This window comes from Daucus carota, chromosome 8 (assembly GCF_001625215.2).
Source record: "Daucus carota subsp. sativus chromosome 8, DH1 v3.0, whole genome shotgun sequence".
NCBI classification, from domain to species: domain Eukaryota; kingdom Viridiplantae; phylum Streptophyta; class Magnoliopsida; order Apiales; family Apiaceae; genus Daucus; species Daucus carota.
In genome coordinates this window covers 9,334,510-9,347,883 of record NC_030388.2, presented here as the reverse complement: position 1 = coordinate 9,347,883, position 13,374 = coordinate 9,334,510, and the positions used below count along the sequence as shown (strand labels likewise).

Here is a 13,374-nt window from a genome sequence, read left to right as displayed (position 1 = left end):
TCAGCCGCCTGCAAACTCTGATCATCATACAAACTCTGATCCAGCTAGCAGTCGTTAAACTGTGATTCTAGATTAAACTCTGATCTTCATTTCTGCACACTAAACAAGTTAAATACCTGTGACATCATCAAATATGTAACAGGAAATTAGGGTTGGGGGGGTTTAGGTGTCTCATCTAGATGCTTCCTTGAGAATATTCCCCTATGATCCTTTTCTTCCCATCTTTTTCTCCTTTTTGCTTTTTTCTTTTATTTCTTCAAGCTTTTGCAATTTTTCTAAAAAAAGACAAATAAACAAATTAATAAGTGAGAACAAGCAATAATTAGGCATTTAAAATATACAAAAATATGCACTTATCAAACTTCCCCATACCTATCTTTTGCTCGTCCTCGAGTAAAAATCAAAAGAAAAAAAAATAAACTAAGAAAACTAGATACGATTCCTAGGCTCCTTTTCGTAGGCGTGACGGGTGATTTTAGGTTCACCAACCCGTTAAACTCGTAGACGATCTCTACAAGAGGGGTTTTGTCTCCTAAGGGTTTACAGAAGATATACCCATAAAATCTTCGAGACATTCTAGCAAGTGTCTACTCGATTCTACTCTACTTTCGTTGGTGTTAACAAAAAACGTTTTTAAAGAAAATACGACTCAAAGACTCTTTTACTAATAATCAAGCTACAGTTGTCTCTAATCTACTTGAATTGACACAAAAATTTACTAAAAATCCAAGGATTGTAAGTAATTTAAGGCCTTTGATGGATCCTAATCGTCTAAGAACATTTTCTCTTTTTCAACAAATTTTGAACTGACCCAATCTCTATCGAAACAAATATCTAGCCAAACTTCACAAACTCTTATTCCTTTTTTTTTTCTTTTTTTTTGCATTGACTTTATTTTGTCCGTTTTCTTAGGCAAACAATGTTACCCATGTAGCGAGCTTTGGGTCAGTGACTCCCAAACCAAACGGTCTTAGGGCACTAGGTTTCGAAATCCCCCTACGGACTTAATTGCTCGAGTAACAAAGGCCACAAAACGAGACTAGCCAATCTACTTTTGCCCATTTATCTAAAGATTTTATCTATAAGGAACAATGGGTATTGAACTAGTTATTCCTTTTTTTTTTCTATCTCTTTTTTTTTCTATATTTTTTTTCTTTTTCTCTTTTTTTATTCGCAAAGGTTCGATTCGACATTGTTTCAACATGTGGGTTCTCTCTCAGGTATCGAATAATATCACTAGACAATCTCTCCATCAAAGGTCTCGTGCAAAAGTGTGTGACATCTTGGAATTTAAAGTACAAATCGGTCGATACAAGCTTCAAAAGACAACCTTACTCAACTACGTTCAAATTATCTAAAAGACACTACATATATATATATATATATATATATATATATTTATTTATTTATATATATATATATATACTTTTCAAAAAAAATGCTAAACACCAACTACTCCTAAAGTTCGAGTGAGGGAAAGACAACTTAGCTCAAAGTATCTCTATTTTTGGATTTTTCTAATTTTTCATTTTTTAGAGTTTTTTCATTTTTTAAGAATTACACTAAAGCCCTCCCCATACCTAAATCATGCATTGTCCTCAATGTATGCAAAATAGAGAATTGAAATGTAAGAGAAAAGAGGAAAAATACCTGAATAGGAGATGAAGGGATTTTTATTAACTACTGAAGCAACTTACATGAACAAGGGTCGATGAGGTGGATGACCTCTTCCTCCGAATCAACAGGCAATTCTAAAAATGGTTTAAGACGTTGATCATTAACTTTGAAAATATTACCATTTTTAAGATCCTGAATTTCAATAGCACCATGAGGAAACACAACTTGAACAATGTAAGGACCATCCCATCTAGAACGCAACTTACCGGGAAACAATGAAGCCTAGAGTTGTAGAGAAGAACTTTTTGGCCAGGAGAAAAGGATTTTCTCAAGATGGTCTTATCATGGAAGGCCTTAGTTCTCTCTTTGTAAATTTTAGCGTTTTCGTAGGCATCATTTCTAAGTTCGTCCAACTCGGTCAATTGCAACTTCCGATGACTACCGGCGGTGGGTAAGTCGAAGTTCAATTCTCTAATGGCCCACATGGCCCTATGCTCTAACTCAACCGGCAAATGGCAAGCTTTACCATACACGAGTCTATAAGGAGACATTCCTAAGACGATCTTAAAGGCGGTCCGATAGACTCGTGTATGGTAAAGCTTGCCATTTGCTCATAGGCATCATGTTACTCCTAGTGATTCTTCCTAGATGTTGACACCTACTACATGCGGAACAATACTCGGCGGCATCCTTAAACAAACTAGGCCAATAAAAACCGCATTGGAGGATTTTAGCGGCGGTCTTCTTCGCACTAAAATGACCTCCACATGCTTGATCGTGACAAAACGAGAGGATACTATGAAACTCACTATTTGGGACACACCTCCTAATGATTTGATCGGGACAATGTTTAAAGAGATACGGGTCGTCCCAAAAGAAATGTTTCACTTGAGAAAAGAACTTGGCTTTATCATTTTTGGACTATGTCGAGGGAATGTCACCGGTTGCTAAGTAATTGACTATGTCGGTGAACCAAGGAAGAGTGGAAATCGAAAGAAGGTGATCGTCGGGAAATGACTCGCTTAAGGGCAAGTCGTTAGTGGATTCAACCACTAACTGAGAGAGGTGATCGGCAACGACATTCTCGCAACCTTTCTTATCCCGAATCTCTAAGTCAAACTCTTGGAGTAACAATACCCATCTAATCAAGCGGGCTTTTGAGTCTTTTTTAGAGAAAAGGTACTTAAGAGCGGCATGGTCGGTGTAAACAATGATTTTGGACCCGATAAGATAAGAGCGAAATTTTTCTAAGGCAAAGACTACGGCTAGAAGTTCCTTCTCGGTGGTAGAGTAATTGAGTTGGGCATCATTTAAGGTCTTACTAGCGTAGTAAATGACATGAGGCCTCTTATCTATTCGTTGTCCTAAAACCGCTCCTATCGCATAATCGGATGCGTCACACATAAGCTCAAAAGGTTGACTCCAATCGGGAGACTTCATGATCGGGGCCGAAGTCAATTCTCTCTTAAGGTCTTCGAAGGTATGAATACACTCGCTTGTGAATTCGAATTTGACATCCTTAGCTAGAAGGTTGGTCAAAGGTCGGGCCTTTTTGCTAAAATCCTGGATGAATCTACGATAAAATCCCGCATGTCCAAGGAAAGAACGAATTTCCTTAACGGACTTGGGAGGTGGGAGATTAGCTATTAGGTCGACCTTAGCCTTGTCTACTTCGATCCCTTTTTCAGAAATTTTATGTCCTAAAACGATTCCCTCTTTAACCATGAAATGATATTTCTCCCAATTTAACACTAGATCCGTTTCCTCACATCTTTTCAAAACTAAGTCAAGATTGTTAAGGCATTGGTGAAAAGATGGGCCAAAGATGGAAAAGTCATTTATGAAGACTTCTAGAAAGTCACCTATCATTTCCGGGAAGATGCTAGTCATGCACCTTTGGAACGTGGACGGGCCCGTGGTTAGGCCGAAAGCTAGGCGTCTATATGCGAAGGTTCCAAAAGGGCAAGTGAAGGTGGTCTTTTCTTGGTCTTCGGGTGCAATCGGGATTTGAAAATATCCCGAGTAACCATCTAAGAAGCAATAAAACGCATGACCCGCTAACCTCTCTAGCATTTGATCGATAAAAGGCAAAGGAAAATGATCTTTCCTAGTGACGGCATTGAGCTTCCTAAAGTCTATACACATTCTCCAACCGGATTGGACACGTGTTGGAACTTGCTCATTGTTCTCATTGGTCACCAAAGTAATGCCCGACTTTTTAGGCACTACATGGACGTGACTCACCCACTTACTATCGGAAATGGGATAAATGATCTCATTGTCTAAGCACTTAAGAATTTCTTTCTTAACTACCTCCATCATGGGAGGATTCAACCTCCTTTGAGGTTCTCTCACGGGCTTTGCATCTTCTACCAAATGAATCCTATGTTGGACAATCACCGGGCTAATTCCTTTAATGTCCGAGATGCTCCACCCTATCGCTCCCTTATGCTTTCTAAGGATTCCTAAAAGTTCTTCCTCTTGTGACGTAGTCAAATTAGAGGCAATGATAACGGGATATGACTCGTTAGGGCCTAGAAAAGCATACTTAATAGTGTTGGGAAGAGGTTTAAGTTCTAATTCCGGCGGTTGTGACTCAACGGTTTTGTTTGGTAATGGCAAAAGCTCGGGTTCAACAACACGCTCTAGACTTGTTGTAGGAATGGTGGATTCTAACATTTGGTTGACCTCATGTGTGTAGTCGGAAACATCCCAATCCTCTCCAAAATGTTTTAAAAAAAATTCAAGGGCATCTTTAGGATTCATGAGATCTTGATCGACTATTTCATCAATTAGATTGACATCCATAGGTTGATCATAGAAATCATCGGATTGTTTCCCCACATGAAAGATGTTGAGGTCGATTGTCATGTTACCAAATGTTAGCTTCATTAATCCATTCCTACAATTAATCAACGCGTTGGATGTAGCTAAAAACGGTCGTCCTAGGATAATGGGAATTTGATTCTTAGGGTTCCTAACTGGCTCGGTCTCTAGGACGACAAAATCTACGGGAAACATGAAATCACCTACTTTAATTAGCACATCTTCGATCATTCCCTTAGGAATTTTCACGGATCGATCGGCTAATTGAAGTGTGACATTGGTTTGGCGGAGTTCCCCTAAACCTAAGGCTTGGTAGACAGAATATGGAAGGAGATTAACGCTAGCCCCTAAATCAAGTAACGCCTTATCCACAAAAGTTTCTCCTATGACACATGAAATTGTAGGACAACCGGGGTCCTTGTATTTCACGGGAATTTGGTTGGAGAGAATCGAACTAATGTGAGATGTAAGGAAAGCTTTCTTAGGGACGTGGTTGGTTCTCTTATGGGTACATAACTCCTTAAGACACTTAGCATATGAAGGATTTGAATTGCATCTAAAAGGGGTATGTTGACCTTGACTTGCTTAAACACTTCCAAAATCTTCTCCATTTGAGCCGATTGTTTAGGTGAAATAAGTCTTTGCGGGTAAGGGACTCTCGGTTTATAGACTACTTCACTTTGCAACTCAGAATTTGGTTCCGGGTTTGGGTCACTCGACTCCTTACGGGCTTTTGAACTCTCGGGTTTGTCATGATTAATGGTAGTGCGGGGTGGACTTGGGTTAGAAATCGAATCCCCTTTCTTACCGAGGTTCTCACCAACTTGGGTATCAACTTGTTTACCCGACATAAGAGAAATGACTGAATGCACATTATCCGGGGGTCTTTGATTAAGTGGAAATTTTGGGTTAGGCTCCGGTTGACTTGGGAATTTGTTCTTTTCTCGCTCACACAATGTGCTCGCTAATTGACTCAATTGGGACTCTAACTTAGAGACGGCTTGCACATTTGAATGCAAAAGTTGCCTATCTTGGGTTAAAGTTTGCATGAAAGTTTGTTAGGATTGAGTCAAGTTAGTTTGCGATTTCACTAAGGCCTCTATGCTCTTTTCTAAGGAATTGAGTCTCTTATCCGAATCATTAAAACCGGGAGGATTTAACGGAGCTTGACTCGGGTTTTGATAATTCGGAAAAGAATTGGGGTTGGGCCTAGGAAAATTAGGTTGTGGAGTTTGAAAGTTTTGTCCTTGGTTCCACGAGAAATTCGGGTGATTCTTCCACCCGGGGTTGTAAGTTGGTGCAAATGGGTCATTTCTAGGCTTGGGTTGAAACATCGCGTTCACTTGCTCAAAATCATGAGATTGTTGGATCTCGGGATGGGAAGCATTATAGTTCGGGAACATAGGCAAAGATGAAGGGCCACTATAAGACTCTAAAGCCTCAAGTCTCTTAGTAAGGGTTGCTAGTTTGGCATCGGTTGCCACATTGTTTCCTATCGAGTGCAAACCCCTAGAGGTAGATGCATCGATCGACTTTTTAGGTTCCCTAGTAGACTCCCATAACATTGTTATCTCGGCTAAGTCCTCGAAAAATTCCAACCCTTGGTCCTCATCTTTTTCCATGAACTTGCCTTGGCACATAGACTCTAACAAAGCGGTTGTTTGACTATCTAAGGCCTCGTACACAATCTTACAAAGTCTCCATTTCTCTATTACATGGTGGGGGCATTGTGATAAAAGATTTTTTAAACGATCAAAGAATTTCCAAAAAGACTCATTTTCCCTTTGATGGAATTGGTTTATCTCATTTGTAATTCGAGTCGTTTTATGGTTTGGAAAATACTTTTTAAGAAACATTACCACAAACCCCTCCCAAGTGGAAATAGAATTGACGGGAAGACTATACAACCATTTTTTAGCATTTTCTTTTAAAGCAAAGTTGATTAGTCTAAGCCGGATGGAGTCTTCGCTCAATTGTTGGAGGTTTTGCAAACCGCAAACCTCCTCAAATTCTTGAATAAAGAGATATGGATCCTCACCATCACTCCCCAAAAATTTAGGCAACATGCTAATGTGATGTGCCTTAATCTCGAAATTGTTCCCATTAACGGGAGGAAGGGTGGTACATGAAGGTTGAGTAGAACGGGACGGGTAACAACGGTCTTTAAGAGACAACGCCATTTGTACTATCGGTTCTGGAACTTCTAGGGTTTCGGAGTCGGATGAGGATGAAGACGGAATCTCGATGATCGGTCTCACTAATCTAGACGATTCGGTCCTAACCCAATTAGTTCGCATAAACTAGATAGTAAACACGTAGCAAATAAGTGCGAAAAATTAAAACAAACAAAAGAAAGGGTGTAAAAGTGAAAGAAAAACTTAATTCTAGGGTTTCCTAATAAAAATGAACTAGACCTTGCTCCTAACGTTAAGGACCACTAAAAACTCGATAAATCCAAAATTATTCGGACCGGTTTGGCCAGTTTGGAGCAGGCATTGCCAAGAGGCCAATCTCCGCGCTTAGACACCAAACCTTAATCGGCCAGGTAAGCTTTCGCTTGCCTTAGACACCGAAAAGTCGGAATAATTAAAGATTACCTCGTCTTTTAGGTACCTTCCTAGTTGAGCGCGAAATCCTAGGGGCTAACGTCTAATTCAATTTTATTAAAGGCTAGGTAAATGCAAAATGGAGTGATGAAATCCCTCCCCTTATCTTGTGAGTGGGTTTTGCCCTTAAGATTTATTTAAATGATGCTCCACACAACGAGATAATAAAAACTATAAACAAATATGGATGCTCTATACTATGTGTCCTAATCTAGAGAAAGAAAAGAAATTAACGTACCTTGGGGTCCTCCAGCGATCACCACAAATATAGGTACGAAAATTTAAAAACAAAAATTAAAATCTAAATGATGTGCCCTAAGGGATTAAATGCATGATGCGACACATATGTAGTTCTAACTAATATTTTTGGATTTTAAATTTTTGATTTGTTTGTGTTTTTCAATTTTCAAATTTGTTTGTGATTTTCTAAATAGAGGCGAAAAATAAGAGTGGAGAGATACGGGATACCAAAGCAAGCTTCCAAATCCGAGTAAAATTTGTTCACTTTACTCCATGATTCCCGAATATTCCCCCAAATTCCTCGAAATAAAAACAAAAAGTGAGAAAACAAGCTAATCCGAAAGATTAAAAATAAAGGAGCGAAAAATTAATTTTAATCCCCGGCAGTGATAAGTGGATTTCGTATCCACTTGGAATGCCTTCGTTTCGACTTAAATTGATGATTTGGCCTCAAGTATGTGGTGTTTTTGATGTGTTCTTGTGGTGTTGTGTAGGTTTCCTAGAAGGAGGATGAAGGGTGAATTCAAGGCTAAAAGGTGGAAGAAACGGCGTAGGGATCGAGCGAGCAAGGAAGGAGAAAAGGGAAAGGAGGTTCCAAAAGCATTCGGGGCTGCCCAAATGGGGTCTCCACCCCATTTACAGGGTCTCCACCCCGTTCTGAAGAAGAAAAATCTGCCAAGATGGGGTCTCCACCCCACTGATGGGGTCTCCACCCCACTTCAGCAGATTAGGGGCTGCCATGACGGGGTCTCCACCCCACTGATGGGGTCTCCACCCCACTTCAGCAGAATAGGGGCTGCCATGACAGGGTCTCCACCCCACTGACGGGGTCTCCACCCCACTGACGGGGTCTCCACCCCATTCTGTTGGGAGAAAAAGCCCGAATTGCCTATTCTTGATCCGTTTGAAGGCCCGATCGCTGTGGGACTTAAACAAAAGCTCAAGGGAGAAGCCTAATAACCTAGAATCATTCCAAGGAGCACGTGACGGCTACAAAGAAGATCTAGTTCATAATTTCATCTTTGTAATTCTTCGAAGTAGGCGTAACTTTGGATGCTCATTCGGATTTGTTTCGAAACTCTTGTTTTACTCTTTTAATATTGTTTAGACTATTCCGTACCATGTTTACATTCGAACCCATGATGATGAGAAGTTCGATTATGAACTAATCATTATCGTGGGATTCTAGCGGATTTATATATGGATTTCAGTAGTTGAATTGCCTTAATTATTTATGTGATGAATGTTTGATTTCTTCGTATTGGTTGTGCTTATTCTTCTTGGATGCGTAGCTAACATCTAAGTTGTGGGTTAATCTTTATTGAAGCGACAGTGGATATATTGATTTAGAACTTGCCATGCGGACATAGGATTATGTATTCGATATACATGATTAGTGGTGTGATTTTAACCATCTTGCATCGCCCTATGTAATCTCGGTATATAACTTGTTCTTCAACCGTTATGCTTTCAAATTCTATAGACATATAGGGTCTAAGCATAATTGGTGTCTGTTTACCTTCTATCTTAATTGTGGATGTGTAGCAGTATGGTCCACGTATAACGGCAGTTAGCGTGTATCAGTTTCGTGTTATCTGATTAGTTATCAATCATCACATATCGATAAGGCATAACTCTGAAGGAAGTATATAATGAAGTTAGAATCCCATGTTTTATTCTCCATAGTAATTCGATTTTAATTCTCTTAGTTATAATTCGACTTAATTAGTTAATTTAGATAAAACCAACCGAATTTGTTAATTGTCCGAGCATTGAATAATAGCCATACATTGGTGCATAAGTGCATATTCTTGAATACACTAGTCTCTGTGGGAACGAACTGAATTTGATTCTATACTACTTGTGACCACGTACGCTTGCGTGATTTTGTGCGAACAAGTTTTTGGCGCCGCTGCTGGGGACTCGGTGTTTTATTTTAGTTTATGTGCTTGTCATTAGTGGTCGTTAAAGTTCAGTGACTTGGATTCTTTTCTCACTTTAGTTCGTTGTGTGTGTTTCAGGTACTTGAGTGACGTGTATGCGAACACGTTCTCAGGCTCGTAAGGACGCATTGGTTAAGGAAGAAACAATAGTGAATACTACAATGGATGATCAACCACCAGTTGCGAATGATACTAAGGCTCTTAAGGCTTTTTCTGAGCCGAAAATCAATGACATTCAGTCGAGCATTGTCAGGCCAGCGATTCAGGCCAACAATTTCGAAATCAAACCTAACACTATTCAGATGGTACAGAACTCAGTGCAGTTTGGGGGTTCTCCGACAGAGGATCCTAATATGCATATTCGAGACTTCATTGAGATCTGTGACACTTTCAAGTTCAATGGTGTTACGGAAGATGCCATTAAATTGAGGCTGTTCCCGTTTTCTCTGAGGGATAAAGCTAAGGGATGGTTGCATTCTCTTCCTGCAGGATCTATTACGACATGGGAGGATCTGGCTCAGAAGTTTCTTACTAAGTTCTTCCCTATGGCCAAAACAGCTGCAATGAGGAATGCTATCACTCAATTCTCTCAGTTATCTGGTGAACCTCTTTGTGAAGCATGGGAACGCTACAAGGAGATGCTTCGAAAGTGCCCACATCATGGGATGCCTGACTGGATGGTTATCAATTGCTTCTATAATGGCTTGGGTCCTCAAACGAGACCAATGTTAGATGCAGCATCAGGTGGAGCTTTGTGGGCTAAGAACTATGATGAGGCTTATGAGTTGATCGAGATGATGGCCGCGAATGAATATCAAAATCCTACTCAGCGTCTTCATCAGGGTAAGGTAGCAGGGATTCTGGATGTTGATGCTACTTCAGCCATAGCTGCTCAGCTTAAGGCTCTTACTATGAAGGTGGATTCTTTGGCAAATCTAGGAAATCAGCAGCCACCTTCAGTCTGCGAGCTCTGTGCTGGGGCACATTCTTCGGATTAGTGTGCTATATCGAGCGAATCCGCTCAGTTTGTGAGCAACTTTCAGAGGTCACAACAGCCAGCTCCGGCCACTTATCATCCTAATAATCGGAATCATCCGAATTTTAGCTGGAGCAATAATCAGAATTACATGCCACAACAACAGCAACAGTTTCAGCAGCAAGGATCTAGACCTTTTAACCCTTCTGGTTTTCAACAACAGTTTGCGCCGAGGCAGCAATTCCATCCACCTGGATTCCAGCAACAAAATCATGGGGTGGTTGGACAGTCTTCCAATGAAAGATCAGAATTGGAAGAATTAAGACTAATGGTTAAAAGCCAATCGGTGTCAATCAAGACTTTGGAGAATCAGATTGGGCAAATTGCTAATGCGTTGATTAATAGACCACAAGGAACTCTTCCTAGTGATACTGAGGCCAATCCGGGCAAGAAGGAAGTGAAGGAACAGGTGCAGGCTGTCACCTTGAGGTCCGGAAAGGTTACGAAGGATAAAGAATCAGCAACAGAGCGAAGCAAGGAAGAGAGTGATCAACAGGTTCAAACACCCATGCTCTCATCTGAGTCTGATAGTGGAAAAACTGTTGTTGAAGCTGACAAGAATAAAATCAATGAGGAAGCAAGCAAGGATTCAGCCGAAAAGTCTAGCCCGAAAACTGATACTGGGGTCAAGCAAGTATATCCACCTCCACCTTTCCCAAAGAGACTTCAAAAGCATAAGCTCGACAAACAATTCGCAAAATTTCTAGAGGTCTTTAAGAAATTACAAATCAACATACCTTTTGCGGAAGCGCTAGAACAAATGCCGAGTTATGCTAAATTCATGAAAGGTATTCTATCTCGAAAACTCAAACTTGAGGATTTGGAAACTGTGGCTTTGACCGAGGAGTGTAGTGCTGTCTTGCAGCAGAAATTGCCCCCGAAGCTGAAAGATCCGGGGAGTTTCACAATCCCGTGTACCATTGGCAAGTTATCTTTCGACAAGTGCTTGTGTGACTTGGGAGCTAGCATCAATCTGATGTCGTTGTCTGTCTTCAAGAAACTTGGTCTGCCGGAGCCGAAACCTACGAACATGTCATTACAACTGGCTGATCGGTCCATCACTTACCCGAGAGGTATAGTGAAAGATGTCTTGGTTAAGGTGGATAAGCTCATCTTCCCTGCTGATTTTGTCATTCTAGACTTTGAGGAGGATAAGAAGATTCCTATTATCTTGGGAAGGCCGTTCTTAGCTACAGGACAAACTTTGATTGATGTGCAAAAAGGAGAGCTTACAATGAGAGTTCAAGATCAGAGTGTCACTTTTAAGGTGTTCAACGCAATGAAATTTCCAACCGATGAAGAAGAATGCTTTAAGGTGGAGCCACTAGAAGCTGTTGAAAAGTTTGTGATGGAGCAAAAGCCAAGGCCATGTACCTTAGAGAGCGTCTTAACAGGGGATTCTGATTTCGAATATGAAGGAGTAGAAGAGCTTAGAAATTTTCAAGAGCATCTTAAACCATCTATTGAAGAAGCTCCCATAATCGAACTCAAACTACCACCGGATCTCCTAAGTGATGTGCAGTTTAGAAGGTTGTCACGGCGCATAGATGACATGCATGACATTCACCACCGTTTTGCAAAGGATTTGACTCAAGCTCTTCGGAGTGCTTTTCGAGCCATTGGTGTTGAGGTTGATTGGCCAGTGTTTGGAGATGGCATGGTATATTCACCACCTGATCCTCCACCCGAGGAGGGTGATCCTCCCGACATCTAGGTACGTTCTATCCTTATTATCACCTTCAATGAGGACATTGAAGATTTTAAGTTTGGGGGTGGTAATCTAAGGACTAGTAGTAGTGTGTGTTCATATAGGTTGCATGAAGCATATAATTTAGCATATTATCTCATATTGTTTGCATATTGTTTGCATATTAGTGCTTGTTTTTTTTTTTATATATATGCGTGTGTTTAGGATGTGTTAGTAGTTTCATATAGTTGCATTTGCATGAATCTTGAAGTTGCTTCCCAAGTTGATGTCCTATGATGAGTTTATGTGCATAATTTCTTGGATAGTAGTCTTTATCATATGTGATGCCTTGTTTCTTGGAAACTGCTTGTGTGAAAATTGTAATTACACTTATGCTCTAGAGATAAGACGTAGACTAACTTATTTCTTGAGTCCTCGCGTGAGTTGAGCGTAGAGTTTGGATTATTCCCTTTTTGAACTTAGAGTTTGTAAATCTTAAGTTTGGGGGAGTTAAGGGATGAATATGCCTTTCTAAAAAAAAGAAAAAAAAAAGAGAAAAAAAAAAGAATAAAAATTATCGGGTACTCCTTTGAGATCAATGGGTAAAATGCAATGTCATGTGAAAAGGACGATCCATGTACTTGTGCTGGTATTAAGTGCAAATGTATTAGAATAAGCATTTTCTTGGTGACTTTTCACAACCCTTGATTACTGGAGAAATACTTGATTAAAAAAAAGAAGAAAAAAAAAGGAATAAGCGACGTCGAATGGCGGTCGTGACTCACTTACACTGAGAAGCGTCCCAACCTTAGACTTAGCAAGAAAAAAAATAGAAAAAATAGGAGAGGCATAGAAATTCTTTGGTGACCCTAAATTGTAGTTGACTCTTTTGTAAAGAAGTGTTTAAGTCTGATTCTGATTAACGGCGCATAGTGAGGACTCTGTTGAAGTTTGATAGTCTTTGTTTTGTTTCACTAGAGAGCATGCTAGCACACACGATGCACTTCACACTTGTAGTGGACGAGAACATGGCTAATATGTGAAAGAGATGAATGCCGAGAATGTTGTATATTCTGAGGATTCTATGTTAACACGGATTACACTTCATGAATTGAGTAGACATAGGCATATAGTTGCATTCATGCATTGCATTAGTTGTTTGTGTGTGTGTCTATGCTTGAGGACAAGCATCGGTTTAAGTTTGGGGGTGTGATAAGTGGATTTCGTATCCACTTGGAATGCCTTCGTTTCGACTTAAATTGATGATTTGGCCTCAAGTATGTGGTGTTTTTGATGTGTTCTTGTGGTGTTGTGTAGGTTTCCTAGAAGGAGGATGAAGGGTGAATTCAAGGCTAAAAGGTGGAAGAAACGGCGTAGGGATCGTGCGAGCAAGGAAGGAGAAAAGGGAAAGGAGGTTCC

General features: G+C 40.2%; 1 non-coding gene across 1 annotated transcript; it reads right to left on the bottom strand.

Moving 5' to 3' along the window:
* Positions 1-9,792: 9,792 nt before the first annotated feature.
* Positions 9,793-9,899, bottom strand: LOC135148582 (small nucleolar RNA R71). The gene has a single exon (XR_010286661.1). It is a non-coding gene; the product is annotated as a small nucleolar RNA R71 (small nucleolar RNA).
* Between the last annotated feature and the right edge of the window lie 3,475 nt (positions 9,900-13,374).